Genomic DNA, 18,113 nt, shown 5'->3' with positions numbered 1-18,113 from the left:
AGATTAGAGTTCAGTCTAGATTACAGCACAGTCCAGGTTACAGCTCAATCTGTATTATACCTAAATCTAAATTACCGTCTAGTCTAGATTACAAGATTATCTGCCTAGACTACACCTTAGACTAAATATCAGCTCCATCTAGATTACAGGCAAGTCTAGATTACAGTTCAGTCTATATTAGAGTTCAGTCTATACTACACCTCAGTGTAACTGATCATTTAGTCTGTTTAACATTTTATGCACTAATAATGTTATTTGGCTGCCTGAATTTCTTCAACACTTCATTTTCTTTAAATACTGAGTGAGACAGTGAGGTATCTACAACTGCATTTATTTTTATTTCTCAATACAAGAACTTACAATCAAAGCCACTGATCATTTGTAAAAACTTGAAAGATATTTATAAATATTTTACAAAAAATGTGATCTTGACCATTAAAATTTATTTGATTCATTTAATGTTCCTCATTGTGATTACTATAAATTTGTTATATTGCAAGTTTATTACATTTTTACTTGTTTAGAGGCATTTTAATTATTCTGTTATCTCAAGATATTGGGAGATCATTTTCTTGTTGTATGAAAAAAGCCAAATTATCTGCCAGTGTAGTGAGATAATCTCACTGACTAACATCACTTAAAAAATACCAAGAGGGAACTTAAATAATCTCGTAATGAGCTTAGAACAGTGTCAACATGAGAAATATTAGATTTCTCTACAGGATTTCACAAATCTTCACTTACAATATATCAATTTTTGCAGGACATCATTTAAAAATCTAAAATTTAATGTCATTATACGGTTTGTAAAAAGCAGTACTAAACTCATATTGTGGTCCTACTTGGTCTACCGAAATTCTCCATTAGGAATTTATATGAGTTCATTAGTAAATATAGTAGTTTTATGTTTTGGTTACTGTGTGATGTGATTAGAGGTTGTGTAGACCCACCTTCAATAACCAGCTGGAGATGATAATCGCCTCTGTCTCTCGCTGCTGAATCCCATGTATCTAAAGTGTATCTTCCTGAGTCTCTTTTCTCTGCACTGCTGATTATCATGGTTCTGTTAACAGCAACAAACTGCCATCTTGGATAATCTGAATTTTTTAATGTGATGATATGGGTTATAAGCCTGATAATACGATCACTAGGAGCTCCATTGATGATCTTCTTTAAGTCTAATTCATACTCAGATGGCAGCTGCAGGTACAGCGGTCGTCCCACAGCTCCATAACATGGATCACTCTGATTAAATCTACAAACAGGGTTCATGGACAGCAAACCTGCAGAGGAAGAACAGCAAGAAGATTCTGTCATTAATCTGATACAGTGAAGTGTCGTCTACTGTATTCACCTCTCACACACTTTAAACAGCCTGTTTATACCAGATAGCTGAGATTAAACACCGAGTCACAGTTTTCAGTGAAGTGGTAAATGTGTAAAGGAGTGAATGTTTCTGGAGAGAAGAAATAAGGAATGGAAGAAATGAGCAGCAGAACTTAAGATGTTTAAATTGTTTTAATAATTAGGATTTTTCATTTTATTTCTAGAAAAATAACAATTGCAGTCTAAGTCAGTGTCAAAGGGGAATTCCACTGTTTTTTTTTTTTATTTCTGCATAAAGTGGTAAATTGTTCACAGCGATGGTGATCGAAATTTGACATCTGAAGAGTTTAATGTTCTCCAAATTCTCTTCTGCTTGCCAGATATTAACACGTAAATCTGGCAATATAAAATGAATGATCTTGTTTTGAAAGTATTTCCCAGTTTCTATCTTTGATCTAATGATATATTCTCAAATAGATCAGAACTCAGTTAGTCAGGAAATCTTAAAATTGAGCAATTTACCAGCAAAACAAGCTCTTGCATGTTGAATAAGTACCAATAACTGCATAGTTACACGGCACTAGAATTAATTCATTTCCACTTAAATATGTATTTTCTTTTTTTTGCAAAAATGATGATATTATAATAAACAGCAGGTTTCACTTGTTACTGTACTGGAGCAAGTCTGATCTCAATTAATTTGATCTAAAAAAGCAGCATTTTTTACTTCTTTCAGGCTTTAAAACACTTTTCAGAACCTACTTGTTTCTACACTGGAACCAATTTTAAGATTCCTTGTCAAGTAAAATGATCTTCCTGGATGAGCTGATTGTCTCACTGGTATTAAGTCTTAAGTATTACAGGAAGTGGTTATGAAAATGTGGCCTGATGTCTGAGACATAGCTTTAAGATAGTTTAGTGAAGGTTTTGTCCTGGAAGGTAAAATTGACATAATCAATATTACATATTAAAACTCATAATAATCACAAAACAACACTTATGATAAACACCTTTAAAGTGACAGCTTTGTGAAACACACACACACACACACACACACACACACACACACACACACACACACACACACACACACGCCTATCCCAGCCGTTATTGGGTGGAAGGCAAGAAACACCGTGGACAGGTCACCGGTCACACACATTCCCACCTAGGGGCAACTTAGCATGTCCCATTGGCCTGACTGTATGTCTTTGGACTGTGGGAGGAAACCGGAGCACCTGGAGGAAACCCTTCTTGCTGTGAGGCGACAGCGCTGCCCACTGCGCCACCGTACCTCCCCTGTCCCCAACCAGTCAAGAACAATTTTACAGCATGACCAATTATCTTTCTTCTTCCACATCTTTTATACTAATATATTTTAAACTTTCTATCTTTTTTTCAAATATATATAAAATCTGTAGGTAAAATATGTCACTTTTAGCAGGACATTTGAGAGGGTGTAACAGACATGACCTATGTAGAAAAAGGCAAATCAGTTAAAAATAATAATAATATGTTATGACTATATGCCAAAGCAATTTTACAGTCAACTGGGCAGGGCTCTGGATTATTGCGTGCTCCTTCAACATCCTGGCTTCTATCAGTTTTTTCATAAAAATGTATATTCAAAAATTCCTGTCCCACATTTTCATGTCACGACCGAAACACAATGAGTTTTAGGTCATATGAAGAGTCTTATTTCATCCACACCCCTGCATTTTAGAGCAGGACATGAGACTGCATCCCTGTCCCTCATGACCACCTGGTGAGCAGATTCCATTTTTTGAAGTACATATTTCTGAAAGTTTATAACATCAAGAAATGTCACTATCGAAACGCATATTTTCTGCAATTAGGTAAACATTTTTGTGTTTCAATGAAAAACATTACAATTTTATGTGTGTACAACTGTTCAAAGTAAACTTGAGTTATATGGTCACTCAACACAGAAAGATTTTAGTCTAAAGCCCAAGTCATTTAAAAGTCTGAAATGTGTTTTGGGCTCTGGCTTTTCACCAGTTCAGTAGAAAGATGCATAGAAACGGAATTTTTGCTTTGGTCATCAAAAAGTGTGAAGCAGTGTCATGCATTCTGCGAAGGAGCTGGACTTCTTGTGCTTTACCCTTTGGACTGACTAGATAATTAAAGTCATCGCATCTTATCTGCGAGCATCTGTAAATCTGTCTGACCGTCACAGAATACTTCGCCACTATGCAGACGGCAGAGTAGGACGCTATCCAAAGGGCGCTCTTGGAGCAGGGACAACTCTTGGGACATCATCAGCTTGTTCTCTCAGGAGTAACACTGGAATCCCTGAGTAATCAACAGTCGGAACAGCAAGCTCAGCTGGTGCAGCTAGTGAATAGTATCAAAGAAATGTCCAGTCACTTCCGCGCCACAAATCTGACTGATCAGACGGCGGTGCTCGCACCTACTTCCCCAGCCGATGCTACTCCACAAACTACATTTCCGGTTAGTAAATTTTCAGGCGATCCGGATCAGTGCAGAGGTTTCCTGTTACAATGCTCAGTGTTTTTCGATAATTCACCCGTAGCTACAGACCAAGCAAAAATATCGTTTGTGGTATCAAGACTAACTGGTAAAGCATTAGACTGGGCTACTGCTAGCTGGTCCTCGTTTAGTAACTGGACCTATGCACGTTTTTTGAAAGAATTCAGACTCGTTTTTGATCACCCCTATGAGGGAAAAGTTACTGGAGAACGTTTAGCCCAATTACGACAGGGATCACACTCAGTGGTAGAGTACGCCTTAGAGTTCAGAACTCTCGCTGCCAGCAGTGACTGGAATGAGGCTGCCCTTTTGGTGACATTTAGGCAAGGACTGAAACCAGAAATCCTTAACGAACTTGCTAGCAGGGATGAAGATTTAAGCTTGGATCAGTTAATATCATTGGCAATAAAGCTAGATCACTTATTGAACTCCCGAAAGAAGAAAGAAAGTTTCAGGAACCCCAAAAGCACATCTTACCATTTTCAATTCAGAAGAGAACATACAGAAAGCTCTGAACCCATGCTGTGTGACTCATCCTGATTATCACAAGAGGAGAGACAACATCGTCTCTCCCATCATTTATGTCTGTTCTGTGGGCAACCCAGTCATCGTATAAGAGAGTGACGGAGGAGGATCTCTCAAAGCAAGGCGCCGACCCCTGGAAAGCACTCAGAGTTCACTTCGCGTGCTAATGTGGTGAGTATACACACAAAGGGGTTGGTCTCCAAATCTGTTCTACTACCGGTGTGGTTGTGCCTTCACCATAATGATATTATCGTTTCAGGATTGATCGACTCAGGAGCTGAGGGGAATTTCATCAATTCTTGGATTGTGAAGAAGCTACAGATCCCTGTGCAAAACTTACAACAAACCCTTAAAGGTACTGCTTTGGATGGCGATCCTGTGGGGCCTAGCCCCAGCACCCAGGCTACTATCCCCATCAAAACGCAAGTGATCTTGGGACTTCCATGGTTGGAGAAACATAATCCTGCAATTTCCTGGACAGAGCGTACTGTAACAAAATGGTCAGACTATTGTGTGCAAAATTGTATTAGTATACTGTCCCTTTCTCTCAGGTCCACAACCATTGAAAGCCCCGATTCAAATTCTATGTTTAATATTGCTTCTGAATATCTGGATTTAAAGGAAGTATTTGAAAAGAAAAACGCCACCCAACTGCCACCCCACAGACCTTATGATTGTGCCATTGAACTGGTTTCAGAGCCAATACTGCCCAAAGCCCGAATATATCCCCTAACGCAGGAAGAACAAAAAGCTTTGGATGTGTATATCAATGAAGCTCTGGAACAAGGTGTGCGTATAATTTGATAAGGGTGAAAGAAGGTGATGAATGGAAGACTGCCTTCATGACCACTAGGGGGCACTATGAATATTTGGTTATGCCTTTCGGACTCTCTGTCGCCCCCTCTGTCTTCCAGGCGTTCATAAATGATATCCTTAGAGACATGTTAGGTAAATTCGTAATAGCATACCTTGATGATATTTTGGTATATTCTCCCTCCTGGGAAACCCATGTATCCCACGTCAGAGAGGTATTGAAAAGATTGTTGAAAAATAACTTGTTCCTAAAAGGGGAGAAGTGTGAATTTCATTTGCGTTCGGTCGCGTTTCTGGGGTATATTACTAGTCCACAGGGAATTGTTATGGATAATCACAAGGTTGAAGCAGTATTACAACCCAAGTCTGTAAAGGAGTTGCAGAAGTTTTTGGGATTCTCCCATTTTTATTGTAGGTTTATTAGAAATTTTAGTACTATCGCAGCCCCTCTGACCTCTTTGCTAAAAGGAAATCCCAAGAAAGTAGCCTGGAATGAGGATGCAGAAAAGGCATTCCAAAACCTTAAAAAGGCCTTTACTAATGCCCCGGTATTAACACATCCGGATCCAGAACAGCCATTTGTGGTAGAAGTAGATGCTTCAGAAACAGGAGTAGGGGCTGTTCTATCGCAGAGGACCGGGTCTCCAATGAAGTTACACCCCATTGCGTTCTATTCCCATAAGATGTCCTCAACGGAGAGAAATTACGGCATTGGGGATCGAGAATTGTTAGCCATTAAACTAGCACTGGAAGAATGGCGACACTGGCTAGAAGGTGCCAATCATCCATTCACTGTGTTAACTGACCATAAGAATTTAGAGTATCTTAGGACAGCCAAGAGATTGAATACACGACAGGCTAGGTGGTCTTTGTTTTTTTTGCATTTCCGATTTAGCATAACCTATAGACCGGGGACCCGTCTCGGAAGTTTTCCACTGGAGGCATTCTGGACCCTGAAAAACGGTCACATCCGATTCTTCCTCCAGAAGTTAGGATCTCATCCATTCGTTGGAGGATAGATGAAGAGATTGAGGAGGCCCTATCACAGGTTACTATACCTGAGCAGTGTCCCCCAGAGAAGCTATATGTTCCCCCATCTTTCCGAGCAGAGCTCATCACATGGGCACACTCCTCTTTGACATCAGGGCAACCAGGTGAGACTCGGACACAGCAACTCTTGGTCAATAGATATTGGTGGGAAACCATGCTCCAAGACATTCACACCTTTGTGGCATCGTGCTCCGTTTGTGCTCAATGTAAAACACCAAAGACGTTACCAGCAGGTAAACTGTTACCCCTACCGATCCCTAACAGACCATGGTCGCACATAGCTCTGGGTTTTGTGACGGACTTGCCCAGATCGCAGAATTTTACCACTATTATGACAGTGGTAGACCGATTTTCTAAAGGAGTAGGGTTTATACCCTTTGAAGCCCTTCCTAGTGCCTTTCAAACTGCTAAAACTTTATTCCAGTTAGTGTTCTGATTTTACGGGATCCCTGAAAACATAGTCTCAGACAGAGGACCACAGTTCACGTCTAAGGTATGGACTGCATTTTTTGAACATTTGGGGGTTTCACTTAGTCTATCCTCGAGTTACCATCCGGAATCCAACGCACAATGTGAACGGGTCAACCAGGAGCTGGGGAAATTCCTAAGGCTCTTCTGTCTAGACAACCCAGTAGACTGGTCAAGGTATTTACTCTGGGCGGAAATGGCGCAGAACTCATTAATCAGTTCTGCTACAGGATTGACGTCTTTCCAGTGTATTTTAGGCTATCAGCCACCTGTCGCACCATGGACCGGAACCCGAACGGATGTTCCAGCAGTGGACGAGTGGATGAAGAGAAGTGAACAAGTCTGGGAGCAGACACATCAAAGAATGGAAGGAGCCATCCGCCGACACAAGGAACAGACAAGCATCGAGGGCCAACTCCTACATACGAACCAGGGGATTGAGTGTGGTTGGCCACCAAGAACTTATGACTAACCGAGTGAAGTTGTCGCAAGCTGTCTCCCTAATATATAGGTCCTTATAAAGTAGTCAAGAAAATTAATGAAGTTACCTACAAATTAGATCTACCCCCACTGTCTCGTATGTCTAACTCCTTCCATGTCTCTCTTCTCAAGCCCATGGTTACAGGTCCGTTAGACAAGGAGACGCCAGATGCCACACCCCCGCCACCGGAGTGGATAGAAGGAGAGCCAGTGTACACGGTTCGGAGACTGCTGGATTCACACAGGCGTGGTGGACTTTTACAGTACCTCGTTGACTGGGAAGGCTACGGCCCAGAAGAAAGGACCTGGGTGCCGGCCTGAGATGTGCTGGACCCGGGCCTCGTCAGGGACTTTCACAATCGGCGTCCGGACAGGCTGGCACCCCGTCCACGAGCTCGCCCATGCGGAGGGTTCTTTTGCTCCCTGCCTGCCCGTCTGCGGTCCAGAAGGGATGGTTCGGGGTTGCTCCGACGCTCCGGCGATTCTGGTTTGGTTCCTGTTCCGAGGTCCGGTGGTGGTGGGAATGGTCGTCCTGGTTGTCCCCGTCTTCGGGTCCGCCCGAACTCTTTGGGGGGGGGGGGGTACTGTCATGCATTCTGCGAAGGAGCTGGACTTCATCTCCCAGAGTGCTAGGGGAGACCACATGATCGATCATGTGCTAGGGGATCCGGCCTCTGAAAACTCCAACCCCCAAGATTCTCAGACAGGTCACGTGGTTTCCCCATGCACCTATCAGCGCTCTCAGTCGCCGGATTATTGAACTCCTTTCACCTGATGCTCATCCCCTACTGATATTTAAGCAGGCACTCAGGTTGAGAACTTCGCAAAGTATTGTTTAGACAATTACTGAGCGTTCCCTGATTCTACTATTCTGTGTATTTTGTGTATCGAACCTTGGACGAGTTTTCCGTGTATGATTTGTGTTTTTGCCCCTTTGGATACTGTTGCCCTTTTTCGGATGGTTTCATGTTATCGATTATTGGACTGGATCTTATACTGTGAGTTGTGCTTTATCCTTTGGACTGACTGGATAATTAAAGTCATCGCATCTTATCTGCGAGCGTCTGCAAATCTGTCTGATCGTCACAAGCAGTAAATCATAAAAAGAAATGCTACTGCAGAAAACTTACCCACTCCAGCTTCAGTGAACATCACCAAGATTCCAAAGATGACCAGCATTTTCATTTAGTCCAGAGAACAAAGATCAAAGCAGTCAGGCGTCGCCTCCACTCTGATCACTGTGAGACTTTATGCTACAGAAAAATGGAAAAGAGGAAGCTTCATTTCATTTGTGTAAGAGCTCATTTCCTACTATCGCTTTAGAAACAGGCAGAGATTATTGGGATTGTCCGTATAATTGAGCTTTAGTCCGTTATTTCAGTTTCTGGAAATTTGGCTTTGGTGTTAATCAGGTCCATAGAAAATCATCCACATTATATAATATATTATATTTACTTTTTTAAACAGCAACATGTTTCAAAACAAGTTGGGACGGGCATGTTTACCACTCTGTTGCATCACATCTTCTCTGTAAGTGTTCGAGCACTGATGAGACTACTTGCTGTAGTTTTGAAAGTGAAATGCCTTCCCTGATGTAAGATTTCACCTTTTCAACAGTTCAAGGTCTCCTCTGTTGTGTTTGTCATTTCATAATGCACCAAATGTTTTCACAAGGTGACCAGTCTGGACTGCAGGCAGGCCAGTTTAGCACTCACACTCAAATTTTGACTTGTTGGACCACAGGACACCTTTTCACTTCACCTCAGACCATCTTAAACGAGCTTGAGCCAGACCGTTTTTGAATCCTGTTTCTATGTGTTTTTTCTTTGTGTTTTAGAGTTTTAACTTGAGGTTTCCTCAAGTTGCTGCTTGAGGACCCAAACTTCACAGCTATCCAATATCAGCTTTCAGCCTTGTCTCCTAAATGCAGAGATTCTCTGAATCTTTTAATGCTATTGTGTGCCATAGATGATCGAACCCCCAAGTTCTTTACTATTGTTGCACTATTTTTCCACCCAGTCTTTCAGAGAGTGTGAACTCCTGCCCATCTTCACTTCTCAAAGACTCTGTGGAATATATGGAGTTATGACATAACTGAAGTTTGAGGAAAGACCACACCTAAACTCCTCCTACTTAATAGAATAGAATAGAATTCAACTTTATTGTCATTGCGTATGTCACAGGTACAAAGCAACAAAATGCAGTTTGCATCCATCCAGAAGTGCTTAGCAGCAATATAAATATATAGCTTACAATGTACAGTAAGTATAGTATATACAGGTTAAAAAAATATGAGGGGGTATGAACATGAAGGGGGTTATACAGGTTATAAACAAGAATGTACAGGTTATAAATATGAGGGGTATAAAGTACTATGAACACATTATAAATATGAAGGGGTATAAAGTACTATGAACAGGTTATAAATATGAAGGGGGATAAGTATGTACTTATGAACAGGTAGAGTATTTACACAGTATATACAATAATGGGCCGGTAAGTGGTGTTGAGTGATGTGTAAATCTGTGTGTTATTGGTGTGTGTTAGGGTACAGTCCATTGTTATTTGTTTAGATGTCAGGAGGCAGAGTTCAGGAGTGTGACAGCTGTTGGAAAGAAGCTGTTCCGGTACCTGGTGGTCTTAGTCCGGAGGCTCCTGTAGCGCTTCCCAGAGGGCAGGGGGGTGAAGAGTCTGTGTGCTGGGTGACTGGGATCTTTGATGATTTTCCCAGCCCTCTTCAGACACCGCTTCCTGTAGATGTCCTCTATGGCAGGAAGTGGTGCACCGATGATGCGCTGGGCAGCTTTCACCACCCTTTGCAGCGCCTTCCGGTCTGAGGCAGAGCAGCACCCGTACCATACTGTGATGCAGTTGGTCAGGATGCTCTCAATGGTACAGCGATAGAAGTTCACCAGGATGTCTGAGGACAGGTGGTTCATCCTCAGCCTCCTCAGAAAGAAGAGGCGCTGGTGAGCCTTCTTTACCAGCTTGGAGCAGCTGGTCGTCCAGGTGAGATCCTTGGAGATGTGGACACCAAGGAACTTGAAGCTGTTCACACGCTCCACTGCCGTCCCCTTGATGTGGATGGGTGGATGTGGGTCAGCATTCCTTCTGAAGTCCACAATGAGCTCCTTAGTTTTCTCAGCATTGAGCAGAAGGTTGTTTGTGTCGCACCACTCAGCCAGACGATCCACCTCCTCCCTATAGGCTGTCTCATCGTTGTTTTTGATGAGGCCAAGCACCGTGATGTCATCTGCAAACTTAATGATGGTATTGGAACCATCGACAGGCTTGCAGTCATGAGTGAAGAGGGAGTAGAGGAAGGGACTCAACACACAGCCTTGTGGTACACCGGTGTTTATGGTGATGGTGGATTCTAGCTTAATTCTAGCTTCCTATAAATACCAGTGCTTCACTCCTCCTACTTGTGATGAATTGTGACCCCACATCCTCCCCTTCTCGTGACCTAAAGAAGCTGTACCAAAGTCTAGCCCAGAATTCCTCAGAGTTGCCCTTCTGTCATTATCTCACTTACCAAGGCATGGGCTGCATTCCCAAAAAGCCCATTAACCAATAATATCGTTTTAATACCTCAACTTCATCACTGAGAGAAAATGCAGCATGTTTGCAGAAAATTCATCACAATGTGAAAGAAAAATGCATGATGATTTCTGATTTGGGGTGTTTCTAAACTATTTGCCAATCTTTCATCAACCTCTAATCTTTAAACTGACAGTTCTTCTCCAGTTATAATGAAAGATTATAGATGGACTGAGGCTATGAGTTTCTTATCATTTTTGGCCTTATTATATGCACTTCCAGCTTTAAAGTAGTAATATGTGGCCATCACTTCACCCTATTGTGACTCCACATAAAATAGTGGTAAATCTGAAAAATATTTTTTAATGTGTTTTCCTTACAGTCCTGCATGTAACCATTAATCATAAATATCATATCTTTTAACGATACATTTTTAATCAAAATCTTGTTTCATCAAGATAAAACAAAGTGTCCAGCATCATGTAGCACATTTTACATTACATTACATTACATTACATTTAGCAGACGCTTTTATTCAAAGCGACTTACAAATAATGTGGTACATAGAGCAAACATCGTCAGGCCTTAAAGGAGGCCAAAGGGTAATAGTGGGGTAGAGAAGGGAAGGGGGACAAGAAGGAGATGAGGTTGGTAGTGGTTAGATTTGCAAGAGGCGATCAGAGTAAGTGCTCCCTGAAGAGCTCCGTCTTCAGGAGTGTCTTAAAAATAGCGAGGGACGCCCCTGCTCTGACAGTGGAAGGTAGCTTGTTCCACCATTGGGGAATCAAGTATGAGAACAGTCTCGATTGCTTTGTCTGACTGTTTGGCAAAGCTAAACGATGTTCATTGGAGGATCGCAACGGCCGGGCGGTGCTGTAAGCCTTTAGGAGCGAGTGCAGGTAGGAAGGAGCCTGCTCTGTTAACACCTTGTAGGCAATCGTTAGAGTTTTAAATTTGATACGAGCAGCAACCGGTAACCAGTGGAGCTCAATGAGCAGTGGGGTGACATGCGCCCGTTTTGGTTGGTTAAAGACCAGACGCGCTGCAGCGTTCTGAACCATCTTCAGTGGTTTTACAACACAGGCCGGGAGGCCCGTCAGTATGGCATTGCAGTAGTCGATGACCACTGCTTGTACCAAGAGTTGGGTGGCTCGTTGTGTTAGAAACGGCCGTATCTGTCTGATGTTGTACAGCGCAAAGCGACAGGACCGAGCCACCGAGGCAACATGGTGCGTAAAGGAGAGTTGGTCATCTACCATAACCCCCAGGTTCCTAGCAACCCTTGTCGGGGAGAGTGAGAGTGAGTCGATGGTTATGGTGAAGTTGTGTTGAATGTATTGTTTAACAGTTTACATAAATATTGGTATAAACAACATTCATGTAAAGAAATCGACACAAAATATTCCATGTTCTATTCAAAGGAATATTACACTGTGGTTTTATGTTATGCTATTATGATATTTTAGGAAAACTAGCACATTGTGCAAATCATGTCATCATACAATATAAAAAATGCTTAATTCATGTCACATTTCATCTTTTCCAGTCATTGTAATTTTAACACTATAAAGTTTGGTCTGCAGGGGGAGCAGTTCTACCCAATGAGTGCATATCACTGGTGGAGAACACACTTCTGTGCAATCAATAGAATGTATGGCATTTTAAAATTTGTAATATTTGATGTTTTCCAGTATGTTAAACTAGAACATTTGCAGGAAAAATGGAATGGTAAGGTTTCTGCTAATAACACAACTCGATCTATAACAGACTCCAATTTTGGTTTGGACAATTTCCTTTTCACCTTTTCAGCCCGTCAAGCTTACAAGCACTGCATCACCAGTTCACTACATTAACAGCATGATTCATTGCAAAATGCAAAATCATGAGATATCAAGACATCATCTTATATTAAAAACTAAGTGAACTAAGTATTATTATTGATTAATGATAAAATGATATGAAACAGAAGTGAAATGTAAATGACTACACAATTAGTATTAGTCATGAGTTGTCAGAATACTCCTGTGAAAAAAGATTTAAATAAAAAGTAATCAACCTACTGTGTGAGGCTCCCGTCCAGTCACAGTACAACGATGACCTGCAGTTTGTCTGGTTTCAGAACACAGACAGTGACACACTGACTCCGATCAAAGCTGTAGAAAAAGGACGTTGCTTGAACCACACTTTGTTCTTCACCCATATAAGGGTGATACGTTTGTAACCTCATGTGAAGTGAACATCACTGACAGTCTTTAAAAAAAACAAAGAGGAAGTTTATTTCTGTTTAAGTGTTGCTTTCTGAGTTTCTGAGTTGCTTTCTAACAACCACAGTGTGATTATTAACAGAAAACTGACGATCATCATCAGCTTCACTGTGAATAAATTTACAAAAGTGTACTGTCTGCAGTTGCCCCTTGTTAAAAGAAAATGCATTTAAATGTTCTTTTAAAAAGACATTTAAAAGAAAAAGTACAAACTTTTAATGTTTAAACTTTGGACATATTTTCATACATAGTACATGGAACAACTTCCAAAGTTGTTCAACAAAGTTCCATTTTATAAAGTTGGAGCAAGGTTTTGGAACAACTTGCATGTGAGTTGAACAGCTTGAGCAACTTGAAGTAAATTTTATTTGTAATTAACCTAATTTAAAAATATAGATTAATGCATGAAGTATTTGGCTTTTGACTGCTTTTTTCTCAAACAACTTAAGTTAAACCCAAAAAAGATTGGTAGTCATAACTGCTGGAATATGTTTTAAATGTAAGCCTGGATGTATTGATACACTTCAGTGCCACTTTTGCTGTATTACTAAAGACACGAATACATTCAATAAATACAATGTATTTAACTGTACTAACATAGTTAAGAATAGACCTAAAATATTATTATGAAAAGGCACAACTAATAACAACTCTTCTTCTTCTTCTTCTTTCGGCTGCTCCCTTTAGGGGTCACCACAGTGGATCATCTGCCTCCATCTTGCCCTATCCATTGCCTCCTCTACTTTCACACCAACCATCTCCATGTCCACCTTCACTACATCCATAAACCTTCTCTGAGGTCTACCTCTTCTCCTTCTACCTGGTAGCTCCATCTCCAATATTCTTTGACCAATATATCCACTATTCCTCCTCAACACATGTCCAAACCATCTCAACCAGGCCTCTCTGGCTTTATCTCTAAACTGCTCCACCTTCACTGTCCCTCTGATCTGCTCATTTCTAATCTTGTCCAGCCTTGTCACCCCCAACGAAAAATCTCAGCATCTTCATCTCCGCCACCTCCAGCTCAGCCTCCTGTCTTTTAGACAGAGCCACAGTCTCCAAACCATACATCATAGCAGGACACACTACTGTCTTGTAAACCTTCCCTTTCACTCTTGCTGCTATCCATCTATCACACATCAGCCCTAACACCCATCTCCACCCACTCCATCCTGCCTGCACCCTCTTTCTCACCTCTTTTTTGCACTGTCCATTGCTCTGGATGGTTGACCCAAGATATTTGAAGTCATCCACCTTTACGACCTCTACTCCTTCACCTTTCAACCTGCCTCCCTCTCATTCACACACATGTATTCTGTCTCATCTCTACTGACCTTCATTCCTCTCCTCTCCAGTGCAAACCTCCACCTCTCTAGATTCTCTTCCACCTGCTCTCTACTCTCACCACAGATTACAATGTCATCTGCAAACATCATGGTCCATGGAGCCTCCTGCCTGACCTCGTCTGTCAACCTGTCCATCACCATTGCAAACAAGAAGGGGCTCAAAGCTGATCCCTGATGTAACCCTACCTTCACCTTGAAACCATTTGTCACTCCAACTGCACACCTCACCACTGTCTAACTATCCTCGTACATGTCCTGCACCACCCTAACATACTTTTCAGCTACACCTGACTTCCTCATACAGTACCACAGTTCCTGTCTTGGCACCCTATCATATGCCTTCTTTAGATCCTCAAAGACACAATGTAGCTCCTTCTGACCTTCTCTGTACTTCTCTACCAACACTCTCAACGCAAAAATTGCATCTGGGGTGCTCTTTCTGGGCATGAAACCAAACTGCTGTTCACTGATCTGAACCTCTCGCATTAGCCTTGCTTCAACAACTCTTTCCCATACCTTCAGGGTGTGGCTCATCAACTTTATACCTCTGTAGTTACTGCAGCTCTGCACATCACCCTTCTTCTTAAAAATGGGGATTTTTTACTAATTCTCTGCACTTCCTGATCTACTATGTCTCCCCCCATTGTCCTCCTCTCTCTCTTGTTTTCCTCATTCATTAGTTCTTCAAAGTACTCCTTCCATCTACTCAACACTCTGTTCACTCACTAGTACATTTCCCTCTCTATCCTTTATCAGCCTAACCTGCTGTACATCCTTTCCAGCTCTATCTCTCTGTTTAGCCAAACGATACAAGTCCTTTACTTCTTCTTTACTGTCCAGCCTCTCATACAGCTCATCATAGGCCTGAGCCTTTGCCATTGCCACCATTCTTTTTGCTATGCGACTAGCCTCACAGTACTCCTGTCTACTTCCTTCATCTCTCTGGTTATCTCACTTTTTCTTAGCTGCCTTCTTCTGAATACTCTCCTGGACTTCCTCATTCCACCACCAACTTTCCTTGTCTTCTTTCCTCTGACCAGACGAAACACCCCACACATTCTTGCCAGTTTCTCTCACTACCTTAGCTGTATTTTCCAGGTCCTCAGGTAGGTCCTCACTGCCCCCAAAAGCCTGTTGCAATTTTCCCTGAACTGCCTGCAACCATCCTTCTCCTTCAGCTTCCACCATCTAATCTTTGGTTCTGTCTTCACTTTCTTCCTCTTTTTTGTTTCTAATCTCATTCTACAGACAACCACCCTATGCTGCCTTGCTACACTTCCCCCTGGTACCACTTTACAATCTCCAATCTCCTTTAGGTGGCATCTCCTGCTAAGGATATAATCCACCTGTGTGCACCTCCCTCCACTCTTGTATGTCACCCTGTGTTCTTCCCTCTTCTGAAAATACGTGTTCACCACAGCCATTTCCATTCTCTTTGCAAAATCTACAACCATCTGACCTTCCGCATTTCTGTCTTTCACACCATACATACCCAGCACCTCTTCATCCCCTCTGTTCCCTTCACCAACATGTCCATTGAAGTCTGCACCAATCACCAATCTCTCCTCTCTAGGGACACAGTCTACCACTTCATCCATCTTACTCCAAAATTCCTCTTTCTCCTCTAACTGACAACCAAGCTGTGGTGCATATGAACTGACCACATTCAAAATTACACCATCAACCTCCAACTTCAGGCTCATGATCCTGTCTGACACTCTCTTTACATCCAGAACACTTTTCATAAGCTGTTCCTTTAGGATTATCCCTACTCCATTTCTCTTCCTCTCTACACCAGGATAGAACAGTTTGAATCCACCTCCAATGTTCCTGGCCTTGCTTCCTTTCCATCTGGTCTCCTGGACACACAGAATATCTACCTTCCTTCTCTCCATCATGTCTGCAAGCTCTTTGCCTTTACCAGTCATTGTCCCTATGTTCAGAGTCCCTACTCTAAACTCCACACTCCTGCCTTTCCTTCTCTCTCGCTGCCTTCTAACCTGCCTTCCTCCTCTCCTCTTTGATGGTCTTCGACCTATAGTAGTCCAATTTCCACCGGCACCCTGCTGGTCAACAGCACCGGAGGCGGTCGTTGTTAACCCGGCCCTCGACCGATCCGGTATGGCAATCATATTCGTGATCCGCATGATAGTTTTACGCCGGATGCCCTTCCTGACACAACCCTCACCATTTATCCGGGCTTGGGACCGGCACCAGAAGTACACAAAGTACACCCCTAATGGCTGGTTTACAACTAATAACAACTAAACAACACAACTAACAACTAATAAACAACACTTAAAACCTATTTTAAACAGATATTCTTGGGTGCGTGGATACCCATATTTGATTGGAAGTTTGTTTATGTTGCAACTAAAATGTTACAAAAAGAGCACTTTAAAAGTAATTGATTTAAAATGTACTTCTAAATAACACTTTGAAGTTAATGACCATAAAATCTACTTTTGTTTATGTACTTCAGTATGGGAAGATATAGAAGTGGATTTCCTTACAGCATACTAAAGTACAATTTGAAATGTGATCATTTAAAACATATACATTTTACAAAATATATAACAGTGTATTTTAAGTGTATTTCCATAAATTCTACTTCATAAAATATTTTTAGTATTGGATTTGTACTTCAAGTGTACTTTTAATGCAACAATGAAAAAATTCTTATTTCTTATTGTTGTAAGATTACTTTTTAAAAATTACTTTATGTAATGTTTTCATATAAAAGTGACTTCTGCAGATGATTTTAGGTACAATTTTCTCATTTCCTGAGATAATAAATGATTTTTTTTACTTTCATTTTCTAACTTGCAGTTTGCTCAGATTACATTGCTCTTAGCTGGAACTCTAGCCTCCTGCTGATGGCTCAGACTGTGTGATGGAGAGTTTGATCGTTGCTGTTCTCCTTTATCATTGTCCCCCTTTTGTTCTTGGCCTAAGTTGGTCCACAGAACCTCCTCCACCTCCTGTTCATCAGTGTAGAAGACAGTCTTGGTTGCCACTGCACGTATAAGGTCTTAATAGAAGCTTTGTATCTGCCCTATGTTTCTAAAGGAAATGGCCACAGAACACAGAGAGTCCAAATGTAAACAAGGCTTCACTGCAGACAGTCTAGCATATCATCTCTGTTGAAACAAATCCTCGTATATTCAAAAAAACAGGAGATGGGCAAATGTAATGTAAGTTAATATAAATGTTTTATTCTAAACCACTTTAGATAATTTATTTTGATTCATTAATAACTCAATTTTGACAAAGCGTAAATAGCATTTTCAAATAATGTGAAAAATAAAAAATGAACATACAAGGTTTAGTTCCAAAAGTGAAGACACAGAGCTTCACAGAGCTTCATTTAAAACAGTCTTGACTGTTAGTTAGTTCATTTGAATTTCTCAAGAATCTGTGGATTAAAAAGTTAAAACTGCTTGCTATACAGGTGCATCAGTGACGCGGAGCGATGTAGCGGACGCATGTGCGGAGGTAAGCGACTTTTATTGAGGGCAAATCCAAAGTCAGGGTCAAGACGGTCCAGGGTCATAGAGCCAATACGGACAGATCGTGTGGCAGACATGACATACAAACTATAAACAGTTTCAAACAACACAGCAGAGATTCAAACAAACATCAAACATAGACCAATACATCAGACAAAGACCGATACAAAGACCAGCCAACACAACGTGCAATCACAGGGCCTAATTCATCAACGAAGATGTCTCCCTAACTTGGCTAAGTATTGCTTTACTATCTTTCATTACCTTTTATGTCCTAATTA

The 18,113-nt window shown here is 41.4% G+C and overlaps 1 protein-coding gene across 2 annotated transcripts in view; it reads right to left on the bottom strand.

The window, feature by feature from the left end:
- Positions 1-18,113, bottom strand: part of LOC108416420 — a 107,141-nt gene that overhangs the window by 67,387 nt on the left and 21,641 nt on the right. Inside the window, exon 1 of one of the 2 annotated variants that reach the window (XM_037544693.1) lies at positions 951-1,005. The exons of the other annotated variant lie outside the window; for it this stretch is intronic. The gene's annotated coding sequence lies outside the window, so the exon portion shown is untranslated. Of the gene's footprint in view, positions 1-950; positions 1,006-18,113 lie in introns of those variants that run through there. 2 annotated transcript variants of the gene reach the window in all.

This window comes from Pygocentrus nattereri, chromosome 14 (assembly GCF_015220715.1).
Source record: "Pygocentrus nattereri isolate fPygNat1 chromosome 14, fPygNat1.pri, whole genome shotgun sequence".
In the NCBI taxonomy this organism is placed as follows: Eukaryota; Metazoa; Chordata; class Actinopteri; order Characiformes; family Serrasalmidae; genus Pygocentrus; species Pygocentrus nattereri.
The sequence above is the reverse complement of the archived record's forward strand: the minus strand, read 5'-3'. Positions and strand labels throughout refer to the sequence as shown.